Below are 15550 nucleotides of genomic sequence, written 5' to 3'. Positions count from 1 at the left end.
GTTAGGTTTATTCCTAGGTATCTTATGCTTTTGGGTGCAATTGTAAATGGGATTGACTCCTTAATTTCTCTTTCTTCAGTCTCATTGTTAGTGTATAGAAATGCCATTGATTTCTGGGCATTGATTTTGTATCCTGCCACGCTACCAAATTGCTGTATGAGTTCTAGCAATCTGGGGGTGGAGGCTTTTGGGTTTTCTATGTAGAGTATCATGTCATCGGCGAAGAGGGAGAGTTTGACTTCTTCTTTGCCAATTTGAATGCCTTTAATGTCTTTTTGTTGTCTGATTGCTGAGGTGAGGACTTCCAGAACTATATTGAACAGCAGTGGTGAGAGTGGACATCCCTGTCTTGTTCCTGATCTTAGGGGAAAGGCTCCCAGTGCTTCCCCATTGAGAATGATATTTGCTGTGGGCTTTTCGTAGATGGCTTTTAAGATGTCGAGGAAAGTTCCCTCTATCCCAACACTCTGAAGGGTTTTGATCAGGAATGGATGCTGTATTTTGTCAAATGCTTTCTCTGCATCTAATGAGAGTATCATATGGTTCTTGGTTTTTCTCTTGCTGATATGATGAATCACATTGATGGTTTTACGAGTGTTGAACCAGCCTTGTGTCCCAGGGATAAATCCTACTTGGTCATGGTGAATAATTTTCTTAATGTGTTGTTGGATCCTATTGGCTAGTATCTTGTTGAGAATTTTTGCATCCATGTTCATCAGGGATATTGGTCTGTAATTCTCCTTTTTGGTGGGGTCTTTGTCTGGTTTCGGAATTAAGGTGATGCTGGCCTCATAGAACGAATTTGGAAGTACTCCATCTCTTTCTATCTTTCCAAACAGCTTTAGTAGAATAGGTATGATTTCTTCTTTAAACGTTTGATAGAATTCCCCTGGGAAGCCATCTGGCCCTGGACTCTTGTGTCTTGGGAGGTTTTTGATGACTGCTTCAATTTCCTCCCTGGTTATTGGCCTGTTCAGGTTTTCTATTTCTTCCTGCTCCAGTTTTGGTAGTTTGTGGCTTTCCAGGAATGCGTCCATTTCTTCTAGATTTCCTAATTTATTGGCGTACAGCTGTTCATAATATGTTTTTAAAATCGTTTGTATTTCCTTGGTGTTGGTAGTGATGTCCCCTTTCTCATTCATGATTTTATTAATTTGAGTCTTCTCTCTCTTCTTTTTAATAAGGTTGGCTAATGGTTTATCTATCTTATTAATTCTTTCAAAGAACCAACTCCTGGTTCTGTTGATCTGTTCCACAGTTCTTTTGGTCTCGATATCATTGAGTTCTGCTCGAATTTTAATTAACTCTCTTCTTCTGCTGGGGGTGGGGTCTATTTGTTGCTTTTTCTCTAGTTCCTTTATGTGTAAGGTGAGCTTTTGAATTTGAGATCTTTCCAGTTTTTGAATGGATGCTTGTATTGCGATGTATTTCCCCCTCAGGACTGCTTTTGCTGCATCCCAAAGATTTTGAACGGTTGTATCTTCATTCTCATTAGTTTCCATGAATCTTTTTAATTCTTCCTTAATTTCCTGGTTGACCTTTTCATCTTTTAGCAGGATGGTCCTTAACCTCCACGTGTTTGTGGTCCTTCCAAACTTCTTGTTGGGATTAAGTTCTAATTTCAAGGCATTATGGTCTGAGAATATACAGGGGACTATCCCGATCTTTTGGTATCGGTTCAGACCCGATTTGTGACCCAGTATGTGGTCTATTCTGGAGAAAGTTCCATGTGCACTTGAGAAGAATGTGTATTCAGTTGAGTTTGGATGTAAAGTTCTGTAGATATCTGTGAAATCCATCTGGTCCAGTGTATCATTTAAAGCTCTCGTTTCTTTGGAGATGTTGTGCTTAGAAGACCTATCCAGGGTAGAAAGAGCTAGATTGAAGTCACCAAGTATAAGTGTATTATTATCAAGGTATTTCTTGAGTTTGGTTATTAATTGGTTTAAATATTTGGCAGCTCCCACATTCGGGGCATATATATTGAGGAGTGTTAAGTCCTCTTGTTGGATAGATCCTTTGAGTATGAGATAGTGTCCCTCTTCATCTCTCACTATAGTCTTCGGGGTAAATTTTAATTTATCTGATATAAGGATGGCAACCCCTGCTTTCTTTTGAGGACCATTTGAATGGTAAATGGTTCTCCAACCTTTTATTTTCAGGTTGTAGGTGTCCTTCAGGACAGCATATTTCCAATGTAAGGCTTCTGGGCAAAGGAATACCTGGGAATAATTGATTTGCTCAGTATTACATCATGCAAATCTGTGTGGACCTTAATTAAAGGCTATTAGAAATGTCCTAAGAATGCCCTGTTCAGTGGCTCATTGCCAAAAATAGTTGAAACAGAGTTGTAAGCTTAAAACAGCACAGGGCTTAGGAATGAAGTTTTGTTTTAGCTTTCAAGTCAAAATATTTAAGAATTTTTCAGCTAAATAAAAGAGCCAAAATGTTTACCACATTGCCAAGATATGTCCAAAAACTCAATGTCATTATTTGAGAAAGCATTTTGTATTTTAAATGGGGGTGGATTCTATTATCTGGCTTCACTTTTCTTGATAATTTTGATGAGTGAAGTCTAGACTTAATCCTTTCAGGACTCCCAAGGTAAGGTTTAGGATTATTTCTGAAGGCATTTGGGCAGGAAAATGTGTGTGTGTGCTGTGTGGCATTAGACAAAGAGAGTTTTGGTCTAGTACTCATTCCCTGCATGATCTTAGCCCAGCACCTTTCCCTCTGATGCCTAACCAACCCTATCATGTTGTTGGGAGAAAACCCACACATTTTGCAGTTCAACCCTATGGTGTGATTCCTTTATTTGATATCCCAGAAAACTAAACATCTCATTTCAGCATGAATACCCCCAGTGACCTCCACTTCATGCTTCCTAAAATAGCCCATTTTAAGTTTTAGATAGTGTTAACCTGTTTCTGATGTCCAAAGTGCTAGTTTGACATTTTTGTAAGTGGAGAAAAGATAGCTGTTTGTGTGTATGCTTGCTTGGTTGCTTACATGTCTGGTTTATAGTAAGCTTGCTCCGAGGATAATCCAATATGTCAAGGGGGTTTCACAAGCCCAAGAGACAGGAGTTCCCCAACAATGCTAATGATTTTCTTGCTGTCCCTTGTTTCAATTTTATTTTAGTTAGCTCTGAAATTCCACCCCCTCCCCTATAAAAAGTTCTTGGATTTTGTAGCTTTGATTAATTCCCCTGGAAGACTAAGAAACATTTTTCTCTAAATGCAACATGACTCCTGAGAGCACTGGAAGTGGCATAGCCTCACAGGTGGTAGACACACTCCTGAAAAATTCACCTCTGGCCACGCATGAGCTTAACTTTACTGACTTCTCTAGTCTTCAATCTACCATTTAATGTCCAGCATCAGTATGGGTGATACTGAGTATCAATTATTTTAATCTCACAGCCTTGGCTTCAGGAAAATGCTTCCAAAACTCTTCTCAGAAGCAGGTGCATGGCGGAGAGTTCTGACCTGGCCCTGTCTTTGATTCCTGCCTGGGAAGATCAGGAGTCAGGTGCCAACTACCACTGGCATTTCTGGGTCTTCTTGGTGTGGGTGCCATCTGATGAAGCATCTGTAGATGTCACGGCCTGGCTGACATCCCAATCTTTCCTTCTGGCTAGACTTCATTGGCCAACTGTGGCCTTTCAGCACACATCTGTCTTCTAGGCTGGTCCCACACTGGATACTAGCATTTTGGCCGACAATAAAAGCACCCCCATTACAGCTATCTCTGTGTGGTCCTGTACATCCAAACTCTTAATTAGATGACTTGCCTTAGGCTCATTATTCAGAATCTTGCCCCAGAACCCAGCAGCATAGTTTTACCCATAGAAGTTTTGCATATCTTTCATTAGATCTATTCCTAAGTACTTAATAATATGCTTACACTACTTACTCCTATAGTTATTCCTGTAATTACCTCAATTTCATTTTGTTTCTGGTGTATAGAAACTACAATTGGATTTCTACAGTAAAACTCTGACAACATGCTCTGCAATGATGCAAATTTGGGTATAAAGCAGTTGGTTTTGAATCCTCTGTCTGGCCTCCATTCTCATAGGTATGTGGGATGAAGTTGGAGTCTTCTGGGGGTAGGAGGGACACAGAAAGTGATTGCTTTTGCTTTATGGCCATGTGGGGCTGTCTTTGGTCAACACATAATCAATTGAGTAGAGCTTAACTGTCATCATTTTTATAGGTTACTTTGTGTGTCAATACAGAAAACCTGAATATTTTAGTTTACATTAACCTCACCAGAAATGAACCCTCTTATTTTACTGTTTGAATTTTTGGAGCCCAGTTGTAACGTTATGGTGTGGTGTAGTATATTGATTTCATTTCCAGTCATCTTGCTAAATTTGTCTATTCTCTCTGATTTGCTACAGATTCATTTAAATTTTCTGTATCAACTACAAATAAATTTTGTTTCTTTTCCTTATACCTCTTTCACTCTTATTTTACTTTATCTTTTTGCTTCTTTAAAGTCACTTCCTCACAGATTTTTCAGTAGGCCAAGGACTGTTTTCATTAAAAACAAAAAAGAGTCTATTGTTTCTTGGGAAAGCATGTTCTGCTTTCAAATGAACAAATGATATTAGGTACCCATGAAAGAAAATTATATAATTAGTGTGTATTAAATGATATCTTAAGAAAAGAATTTGAGACTTTGTTTTCCTTAGGTGAATACATATAGCTTAACGTGCTTTGAGTATCTTAATACTATAATGACAGGAACATAGAGGCATAAAATTGGCTTTCCAGGTATATAATGAAATGTGATTCTTTTCAGCTTTTTGAGCTATGATTGACCAAATCATTACACTTTTAAAATGCACATTGTGATGATTTTATATATATATGACTTATATATATATGATTTTATATATATATAATCAAAGGATTCCAATTAGTTAATTAAAATCATTGTAATGATTTTATATATATATGATTATATATATATATATATATATATAATCAAAGGATTCCTCCAATTAGTTAATTATTATGTTCATCACCTCATATTTCTTTCCTTCCTTTCTTCTTTCCTTCCTTCCCTCCCTCCTTCCTTCCTTCCTTCCTTCCTTCCTTCCTTCCTTCCTTCCTTCCTTCTTTCCTTCCTTCCTTCTTTGGTGAGACCATTTAAGTTCTATTCTCTCAGCAAATTTCAGTTATAGGATATAGTTCTATCAACTATAGTCACTATGTTATACATTAGATCCTGACACCTTATTCATTTTAAAACTGAAAGTTTGTGTTATTTTACCAGCCTCTCTTTATTTCCCCCACCTCCCAGCCTCTGGTAACCCCTTTTTGACTCTCTGTTTCTAGGAGTTTGACTTTGTTTTAGTTTTAATATATAAATGATACCATGCAATATTTGTCTTCTCTGTCTGGTTTATCTTACATAGCTCACTGCCCTCAAAGGCTATCCATGTTGTTGCAAAAGATAGTATTTTCTTCTTTCTCATAGCTGAATAGTATCCCCTTGTATATATATTCACATCTTCTTTATTCATTCATCTGTTGATGAAAACTTAGGTTATTTCTATACCTTGGCTGTTTGTTAATAATGCTGCAATGAACATGGGAGCGCAGATCTCTCTTCAATACTCTACATTCATTTCCATCAGATCCAGATCCAGAAGTGGGATTGCAAGATCATAAGATAGTTTTGCTGCAGTTCATCAGAGAACAGAAGTGTTAATAGTGGACATTCTCATCATGTACCCAACATCAAAGGGAAAGTTTCAATATTTCACCATTAAATATAGTATTTGCTTTAAGTCTTTTATAGATATCCTTTACCAAATGAAGAAAATCCCTGTATTTTTTATTTGGTATGACTTTTTATTATAGGTGGATATTGAATTTTCCCAACACATTTTCTGCGTTGACTGAAATGACTATATGATTACTTCTCTAATGTTAAACATAACCTAATGTTCCTTGAATAAACACAAATTGGTTTTTTATATAATATATAAATATTATATATAATATGTATCATATATATTATAGTGCTTGTTTTAGCTTGCTGATGTTTGCTTGGGATTTTTGCATTTATAGTCTGTCATAGCCAAAATTATTAGTCTGCTTCTTATACTATGTCATGAAGTGAACTGGAGAGGATACTCTCTTTTCCTACTCTCTAGAAGAGTTGGCATAAAGCTAGAATTATTTCTTATTGAACATGGATAGTATTAACTATTGAAGCCATCAGGGTCTGGAGGTTTCTTTGAGGAGAGGTTTTGAAAAACTTATTATAGGGTTTTCAGATTTTCTTATATCCTCTTGTGTCAGTTTAATCTGTCTTTGCCTAAGAATTTGTCCACTTATTCTAAATCTTTGGTATAAAATTATTTTAAATATTTTCTCATTGTCTTTTTTTTTTTTTTTTAATTTTTATTTATTTATGATAGTCACAGAGAGAGAGAGAGAGGCAGAGACACAGGCAGAGGGAGAAGCAGGCTCCATGCACCGGGAACCCGACATGGGATTCGATCCTGGGTCTCCAGGATCGCGCCCTGGGCCAAAGGCAGGCGCCAAACCGCTGCGCCACCCAGGGATCCCTCATTGTCTTTTAAAAATATCTGAAAACTCTGTAATTTTTTAAAATCCCTGATATTTATTATTTTGTCACTTTTCTTTTCTTGATCAGTTTTAACAGAGGTTATATTTCTTTTTCAAAAAAGCAAATTTGGGCTATGTTGATTCTCACTATTGTCCAGGTCTTTTCAATTTCATTAGCTTCTATTTTCCCCCTTCAAATTTTCTTGCATTTTGCTGTATATTGCATTCTTCATTTGTAGTGTATTTCCCCCTTTTTTTGTCTGTTTCATCAGTTATGGAGAAAGGGTTGTTAAACTTCTTTTTTTATATATATAAAATTATTTTTTATTGGTGATCAATTTGCCAACATATAGCATAACACCCAGTGCTCATCTCATCAAGTATCCCCCTCAGTGCCTGTCACCCAGTTACCCCCACCCCCTGCCCACCTCTCTTTCCACTACCCTTAGATTGTTTCCCAGAGTTAGGAGTCTCTCATGTTCTGTCTCCCTTTCTGATATTTCCCATTCTTTAATCATAGATTTGTTCTTCTTTCCTCACAGTCTATCATTTTTTGCTTTAGATATTTTGAGGTCATATTATTAGAAGCAAGCAAATATATCTTTCTGCTGAATGACATCTTTTACTATTATGCAGCTTTACCTCTAATAATATTTTCGTGCCTCACATTCTGGTCTGTCTGATATTAAGATGGCCACAACAGCTTTCTTTTGATTAAGACTGACATAGTGTATCTATTTCCATTCTCTTTTGTATTCTGGTTTTAGATATCTGTCATAAACATTATACAGTAGGATTTTTTAAAATCCTGGCAATTGGTTTCTATTAACTAGAGTTTCTAGTCCACTTACATTTATGTAATTAATGACATATTTAAGTTTGGTCAACTGTCTCATTTGGTGCTTTCTTTTTGTCACCACTGTTCTAGTATTGATTTCTCTCCATTTTTGCCTCCTTTTGGATCAATTATTATCATTCCATTTTTTTTAACCTTTTTAGTTTGGTGTAATATTCTTGGTATTGTTTTAATAGGTACATTAGAAACTAGAACATGAATCTTTAACTTACTAAAATCTAATATTAAACAATATATTTATTCTTCTTTGTAGACAATTCAAGAAACATATTGACTACCATTTTAACTTACATGCATTCATTATACAATTCTATATTTTTTAATTTCATATTACTCTTACTTTTTATAAAATTAATTTGTATTTTCCTTCTTCATTGTTTATTTCTTCTTGCATCTCAGACTCTTGTTTAGAGACCACTTTCTTTTGATTGAAAATTCTCCCATAGAATTTCTCCCATAGTAAGGACCTGATGGTAGCAAATGTATTCCATTCTTGAATGCTTAAATAATTTTCTTATGTTGCTTCCATCCTGAAAAGACATTTTCTTTTAACATAGAATTCCAGACTAGTAATTTTTTTTATCACATTGAAGATATTATTCCACTGGCTTCTAGCTTATGTTCTATTGTTGAAAAGTGGCTTTCACTTTAGTACAGGGTAAGCAAACTATATCTCATGGCCAAATCTAGTTCACAACCTGGTTTAATAAATAATGCTTTACTTCAATACAGCCATGCCATTCATTTATGTATCACCTATGGCTGCCCTCACACTACAATAGCAGATTTGAGTAGTTGTAACAAAAACCATGTGGCCCTCAAAGCTCAAAACAACTACTTGTTGGCCCTTTTAAGGAAAACTTTACTGACCCATAATCAAGCAGGAATTCCCTTTGAGGGTATTTTATATTTTCTGGCTTCTTTGAATGTTTTTTCTTTGATTTTCTCCATTTTTAAAAAAGGATTTTATTTATTTATTAGAGACACGCACAGAGAGAGAGAGAGAGAGAGAGAGAGAGGCAGAGGGAGAAGCAGGCTCCATGCAGGGAGCCTGACGTGGACTCCATCCCAGGTCTCCAGGATCACACCCTGGGCCAAAGGTGATACTAAACAGCTAAGCCACCAGGGCTGCCCGACGATTTTCTCCATTTTTACTATAATATGCTTCTTTTTATTTATTGTGCTTGAAATTTTTTGGAGATCTTGAATCTGCTGATTCATATCTATTATTGGTGCTTAAAATTTCTTAATTATTATCTCAATTATATATCAGTACAATTATTATCTCAATTATATATCAGTACAATTTCCTCCCTCTGAAAAGGAAATTTAAAAGTGGCTTGACTGAGCAGTTCTGGCTCAGGATCTCTCACAAGGCTGCCTTTACACATACTCAGCAGTTGTGGCTACAGTCAACTTAAGGCTTGACTGGGGATGGAGGGTTCAATTCCAAAGTGGCTAATTCACATGACTTGTAAGTTGATGCTGGCTGTTGGCAGGAAGCTTCAGTTCTCTTTACAAGGGCTCTCCATGTAGCATTGCATCTTCATGATCTGGTGGCTTACTTCATACAGAACAAGTAATCCAGGAGAAAGGGCCTAGCAGAAACCTCTCTTTTAATGACCTAGCTTTGGAGGTCACACAAAATCATTTACCCCACCTTCACTAGAAGAAAGTCATTAAATTTATCCTACACACACAAAAAAAGTAAATTAGGCTCCAACTAGTAAAGGGAGCAGTATCAAAGAATATGGACATATTTCAAAACCACCACATTACCCTTGATAATATTTTCCTCATTCCTATTTTCTTTCACTCTACTTGCTCTGGTGCTCCAGTTAAAAATGGTAAGCCTTGGGATCCCTGGGTGGCGCAGCAGTTTGGCGCCTGCCTTTGGCCTAGGGCTCGATCCTGGAGACCCGGGATCGAATCCCATGTCGGGCTCCCGGTGCTGGGAGCCTGCTTCTCCCTCTGCCTGTGTCTCTGCCTCTCTCTCTCTCTCTCTCTGACTATCATAAATAAATAAAAAAAAAAAATTAAAAAAAAAATGGTAAGCCTTCTCGCAGTATTATATCTCTTACCTTCTCTTCTGTATTTTTTTTACTCTTTTTCTCTCTGTGCTATACAATTAGTAACTTCTTCTAACCAATTTTCCAGTTCATTGATTCTATCATCAACTAGGTCTGATCTGCTATTAACCCTGCTCATTCAGTTTTAAATTTCATTTTATTTCAAAAGTAAATTTTTTGTTGACTCACATATAAGTTGTTTCTAGAAGTTCTATTTGGTCCATTTTCAAATCTACTAAATTACTTCCTACAATCTCATATTCCTTGCAAATAACTTCAATTTTGTGCTATATTTCTTTAAGCATAGTCAGTAATGTTTTCAGACATGCCTATATCTGAAGTCTTTTTAGGCTTATTTCTGCTCTCTTGCTGATTTTTATTCTTAGAACTTACCTTTTTCATATGCCTGGATCTTTAGCTGTAATAAACATTGTATTTAAAAATTGTTTTGTACTGCTATGCATCTGGGGAAGACTGCAAGTCCAGAAATGGCTTTAAACAAGTTCAAGGCTTGAGACTCCCTGGAAAAACTCAGAAGATTCATTCTCTGACTATAATCCTCAAAAGAATTTTCCTAGTTTTTATTCTCTCTCCCAGAGCATGTAGAGGCTTTGTGAGTTGCAGCTGAGCATGGTGAGAGGCTTGATTAGACACTGGCTTTACAGGTGCCCTGGGTTTTAGGGTCCACCTTATCTCACAGAGTGATCAAGTAACCTCTCTGAGAAAACATATTATCTCACAGAGTGAACAAGTACCTTGTTCCTGAGAAAGCACAGTAAAAAGAGTTTAGGGTCAAGTCTTAAATCAAGGCTTCTGTGTTCCCCTTATGCCATATCTGATCTCTACAATCAATAACTAGTACTGTTAGACAGTGATGATAATGGTGGTGTTCTTTCTTTCCTTTTTTCCACAACACAGCCTCCAGAGACAGAGTTTACTAGCAATATCAAGTCATATAAGAACCTAGATATTCTGGCAAAAGACCAGCCCACATATGCTGAAGGCAGAAGAGCTGTCTTTTTACTATCTAGACCATCAATGGTCAAAAGCAAAACTTTCAACTTGAGTAATTTGGGAGGTGCTAGCTGACTAGTAGGAGAGCAACTGTGTATTTTCAGTGTGAGTGCTGCCACTGTTGCAGAAATTTAACAATACTGTCCATAAAATAACAGGGTATCTTTTCATGGCACATGTCAGCAGGGCATCTGATTGATACACTGCATTGTTTTCAATCACAGTTTTATGAGGCCGACATTAAATATTAAAAACTGAGCTATATATTTGGAACAGTAATTAGTCTGAAGCAGCCTCTGAGCCTTATCCCCTGTTAAAGTTTTAAAGTAAACCAAGGATGATGAATATTTAATGTACTGTACCTCATTGTCATCTGATAATAAGATTTGTTATAGGGTTATAAAATGTTATGTTAGGTTCTTACTGCACATCATTAATATTGTAAAATGTAGCAGGGCTCCCAGGCAGAGCTGCCTGACAGAAAAACAATAGAAAGATAAGTGATATCAACCATTTCCTCCAAGGGCTTAGAAGACAACCAGCCAGGAGATGAAAAGTTGTATTTGAGAGTTAGATGTATTCGCCAAGCATTAAAGAGAAAGGATAATGAGGGAAGTAAAATAGAATAAGGGAAAGGATGGAGGAGAGAGAAGAAAAATATAGGGACAACAAAGAGAAAAGGTAGAGAGGATATTAGTTGTGAGGAGCATCCAAGGATCAAGTGGAAGTTTGGATGGAATGAATGCTAAAGAACTTTCCCACTTTTAGATTCTAGGATTCCATGCCTCCTCTGAAGATATCAGAATATTCAAATTTTAAGGTATGTCACTTTGGCATAAAGATTATTTTGAGCTTAAGGCAACTGAGAGAAAGCAGACACAGGAAGAACTTTCTGCTCTCCCCTCTAGCTCTACGAAAGAGGGTCACAACTATCCTTTGTGAAGATGTCCCCCTTAGCCCATACTAAGATGAGGGTACCAACCCCAGTCACCAAAGACAGAGATGGACTGAGAGGAGTCTACCTAAAGAAGTCTTGCTAAATAAACCTTATTTATCATTAGTTCCCCCATATATTTCCTAGTCATCTTCCCATAATTTATTACTCCTAAAAGCCTAACCTCTTTCCCTGTGTCTAGTCACACCCTTATAATTTATCTTCCTTTGTTAAAATTGTAAGTAAGTCCACTAGGCTAATCTCTTTTTTTTTTTTGCGGGGGGGGGGTACTTCTTTTCTCTAAATCCCCATACACATAAAATTAAAAATATTAACATTAATACAAATCTTCTTTTTTTCCTTCTCCTCTTTCCTTTGTCAATTCAACTGACAGGCTCCAACCACAAACCTACATGGGTAGAAAGGAAGTTTATCCTCCCCTATACCTCACAATCAAAAGCTTCTACAGCCATAGGAATCTCATAAGATCATTTATTCTATCTAGTGGATTCTCTTTATTTTAGCACTCCAGGAAGATTGTTCACAAAGTAAACTCTGAAAATAAAATAAGTATCACTAGGCAAAAGTAACAGTATAAAACAAGATTAGAGTTTAGACATGTTGTTTACTTAGCCTCCATTCTAATATGATATATTAGATATATCAAATCTAGTTTATATCATATCTAGTTTATATCATATCTGGTTTAGGACCACAAGTTTCTAAACCATTAGCATAAAAGTTACCTTGATAATCACAACAGCATACAAGGTAGGAACATGACCTTAAAAGACTGGTAAATTCATGTTTGATTTCTACCATGCACTAGCTTGTGATCATAGACTTTTGGGTATCACTCTCATTCCATAGAGTTTGTGTTTAATAATAACTACAATAATGCAAGTAATACACTTAGCACAATAGCTTGATATTTTAAATAGCAATAAATATGAACAGTGAGTGATGTTGAGAGTGATGAAAGAGGAAGAAGAGGAGAAATTCTTTTTTAGAAAGACGATTGAGGGCCAGGGAGAGATTGCTCATTAGAGACAGTAATAGCTCACTATTGTTGAAACTGAAGGTCAAGTCAAATATCCCTTTTTCACTTTAAGTAATTGTATATAGCTCTTATAATGTATCCATTCCAGCAGTAGGTGCCAACGGATCAATACAAGAAGAAAAATAAAACATGAACTTTAACATCAAGGAACAAAATTTACCTACTGAATACTGAGGGATTAATACAAAATTTATGCCACAAATTACATTTATTTGATGAGAAGTATTGTAGAAATTAAATATGCCCCCCAAAAGTTTATGAGACCAGGAGGAAAATCCTTATGCTATAATGGAAAGTAAAAAAAGTAAAAAAATAAAAGTATATATAGATATGCCTGGAGAAAAAGGATAAAATATACTATAAAATAATGACAGAGATTTTTCCCCAAGCAGTTGGATTATAAGCAGTTTTCTTCTTCTTCATACTTTTCCTATACTCTCTAAATTTTCTAGAATGGCCACATCCTACTTTTTAGAATTACAAGAAAGGAAAGTTTTCTTTTGCCAAAGAAATATATAGTGCAAAAATTTCTCATGATAGCAACTACAACATATATTTTTTTTAAATCTCCAATTAAAATTTTGAAAAAGGTTTATAAGACCTATATGAATAAAACTAATTAACCCAAAGTATATTATTATACTGTATTTATCCCAATGGAATTTTTTTCAGAATTTAACAGAGTTCTTCTAAACTTTATCTGGAAAATACAAAAGCTACAATTGTTAGAAACAATTTAAGATTTAAGAGAGATTATTTTTTTAGTCGTCTAATTGGCCAGGATGAAACAGACTGACAATGCCCAATTTTGGTGGTTTTGGTGAACGTGAACATTAATACTACTTTTCTATAAGATAGTTTGCCAATATTCATGAAAATTTCAAAGGGGTATTCTCTATGACCTTGTGATTCTCAATGCCAGTAATTTAAAGGGATAATCACAGAGAAACATTTTATTCTTATCAAGTGAGTTAAAGCGAAACAACTCTAAATATTCACTTTAGGGTATTAGGTAAACAAATTATAGTTTTTCCACAGCAAAGAATTGTATATAGCTACTAAAAATGCTATTGACTGAAATTCTTGGCATCTTGTTAAGTTAGAGGGGAGAAACAAAACAAAACCACCTGTGCAATATGATAACAAATAAAATAAAGAATACACAGAAAAATATCTAGAGAAGGGGTCATTTAGGGACATTGAAATTTGGAGGATTTTTTTAAGTTCCTTATATGTATTTTTTTTCCTCTTCATTTTTGTGCCCAATGTGCTTGATTTGTTTTCATAATCAGAAAAAAAACTGGGAAGCTCAAAAAAGTAGTATTTTTAATAGAAATAAAGACAATAGAGTGGGTCAATGTAATCCAGGAAGAAAGGATGAACCTAAAATCTTTATTTTAGTGAATTGTTTCAATCTCCTACCTTATTAAAACTCTTATGAAAGTCCAAGAGGCTGCGAAGCTGATGAACTAACAAATGGTCTTTTCCTCCTCTTGAATCTGTAGCAATGATAATGAGGAAAATGAGCAAAGAGGAGAAAAAATAGGTTATTCAATTCTGGGTAAGATGTGGCTAACCTCTGTGGAATCCCAAAGGAAGGAAAAGGAAGACACTATGAATTCAAAGACAGATGGATCAGGGTTTGGCTTGAGAAAGGATATTGTAACAGTGCTAGTAAGCTCAGAATAACTGTATAAAGATATGCAGAGATCTTTAGGCAAGAACATACCATTCCTTGTCAAAAATGGTTTATAAAAGGGGCTTATCAGAGGAGACACTGTGCTAGATGACCTTTAAGTTACATTGCAATCCAAAATTGATTTTATTTTCCTATGGCATTTAAAAAAAAAGAAAGAAAGATAGTTTTCTAAGTAGTAACCTGGAAAGATGCACATAGAGGATTCTAGAAGAACAGCTACTTGAATGCAATTTCTTTACTCTTCATTTCAATTCAAATCTTTCTCTTTTAAAACAAAGCCTAGGGTTTTGGTAGCTGAATGCTGGGAAGAGAGTCAGTCAGAATCTTTCTTTCTCATAGACCAGGAAAACATATGTATGAGAAAACTGTGAGAAAGCTGGTGACAAGGATCCTTCCCAAGAAAATGTGGATTTGAGGAATGCTTGGCCTGAAGAGATCAGAGGACCTAGTGACAAATCAACACAGACTCCAATGTGTGCCAGATCTCTCAGGCCACCCGAGGTCTAGAAGTTTTCACAGGTGAGTGATGTACTCCCATCCTTCAGACTAGAAGAGTATAGAAGACATGGGAGCAGAGAGATTCACTTCAAGAAAACTGCATCAAGGGGCAGAGCAGCCTGAGACAAATACTAATTAAAACAAAAAGGACACAGAACCAGCCTTTGATAGAGTCTAGAAGAAATAGATAATGATTCGAATGTAAAATAAAAAGAAGTTAGGATTATCTGCATGCAGTCACCTACCCTTCTCACCCCACTTCCCACCAGAAAACTTTCCAGGGAGAAAAGGTATGGTTTCCAATCACATTATTTAGTACATGAATTTAGAGAGAGAGGATGTTCAAGATCACTGTTGAAACCTGATGTAGTGGCTTAACAACAACAACAACAAAAACCTTACAGTATGAAGAAATACATAAAAAGATGAAAATCCTCATTATTTTAATGATGATGAGATGATAATGAATTGGAGGATGGATGATGAAAGATTTAAGATACAAATAAAAAGAGCCCCAGAAAAAAGAACAAAAACAAGAGAGGAAAAAGGAAAGCAAAAGACATGTATAAATTCAATGGATCCCCAATCAAAATTCCAGCGTGCTTTATGCAGAAATTGAAAAGCTCATTTTAAAATTTATATAGTAATGCAAACACTTTAGAATAATCAGTACAAATTTTAATAAGAACAAAGTTGGAAGACTTACACTATTTGATTTCGAGACTTACATGAAAATAAGTAAAGACCACCCAAATGAGAACAAGCAAAACCTATTTATTGAGAGCTTGCTTTGGCAAGGATGTCAGTCATCAAAACTTGCATTAAACAAA

General features: G+C 35.8%; 1 long non-coding RNA gene across 2 annotated transcripts; it reads right to left on the bottom strand.

Moving 5' to 3' along the window:
- Positions 1 to 1799: 1799 nt before the first annotated feature.
- LOC121486504 lies at positions 1800 to 15207 on the bottom strand. Of its 2 annotated transcripts, none has more exons than XR_005986649.1 (3): positions 7787 to 8445; positions 5572 to 5694; positions 1800 to 1857 (listed from the first exon to the last, which is right to left on the bottom strand). It is a non-coding gene; the product is annotated as an uncharacterized LOC121486504 (long non-coding RNA). The 2 variants fall into 2 exon arrangements; XR_005986650.1 differs by lacking the exon at positions 1800 to 1857 and adding an exon at positions 13946 to 15207 and having other exon boundaries at positions 2061 to 5694; positions 7787 to 7976.
- Between the last annotated feature and the right edge of the window lie 343 nt (positions 15208 to 15550).

This window comes from Vulpes lagopus, chromosome 3 (genome assembly GCF_018345385.1).
Source record: "Vulpes lagopus strain Blue_001 chromosome 3, ASM1834538v1, whole genome shotgun sequence".
NCBI classification, from domain to species: Eukaryota; Metazoa; Chordata; class Mammalia; order Carnivora; family Canidae; genus Vulpes; species Vulpes lagopus.
This window is presented reverse-complemented; position numbering and strand designations above follow the sequence as displayed.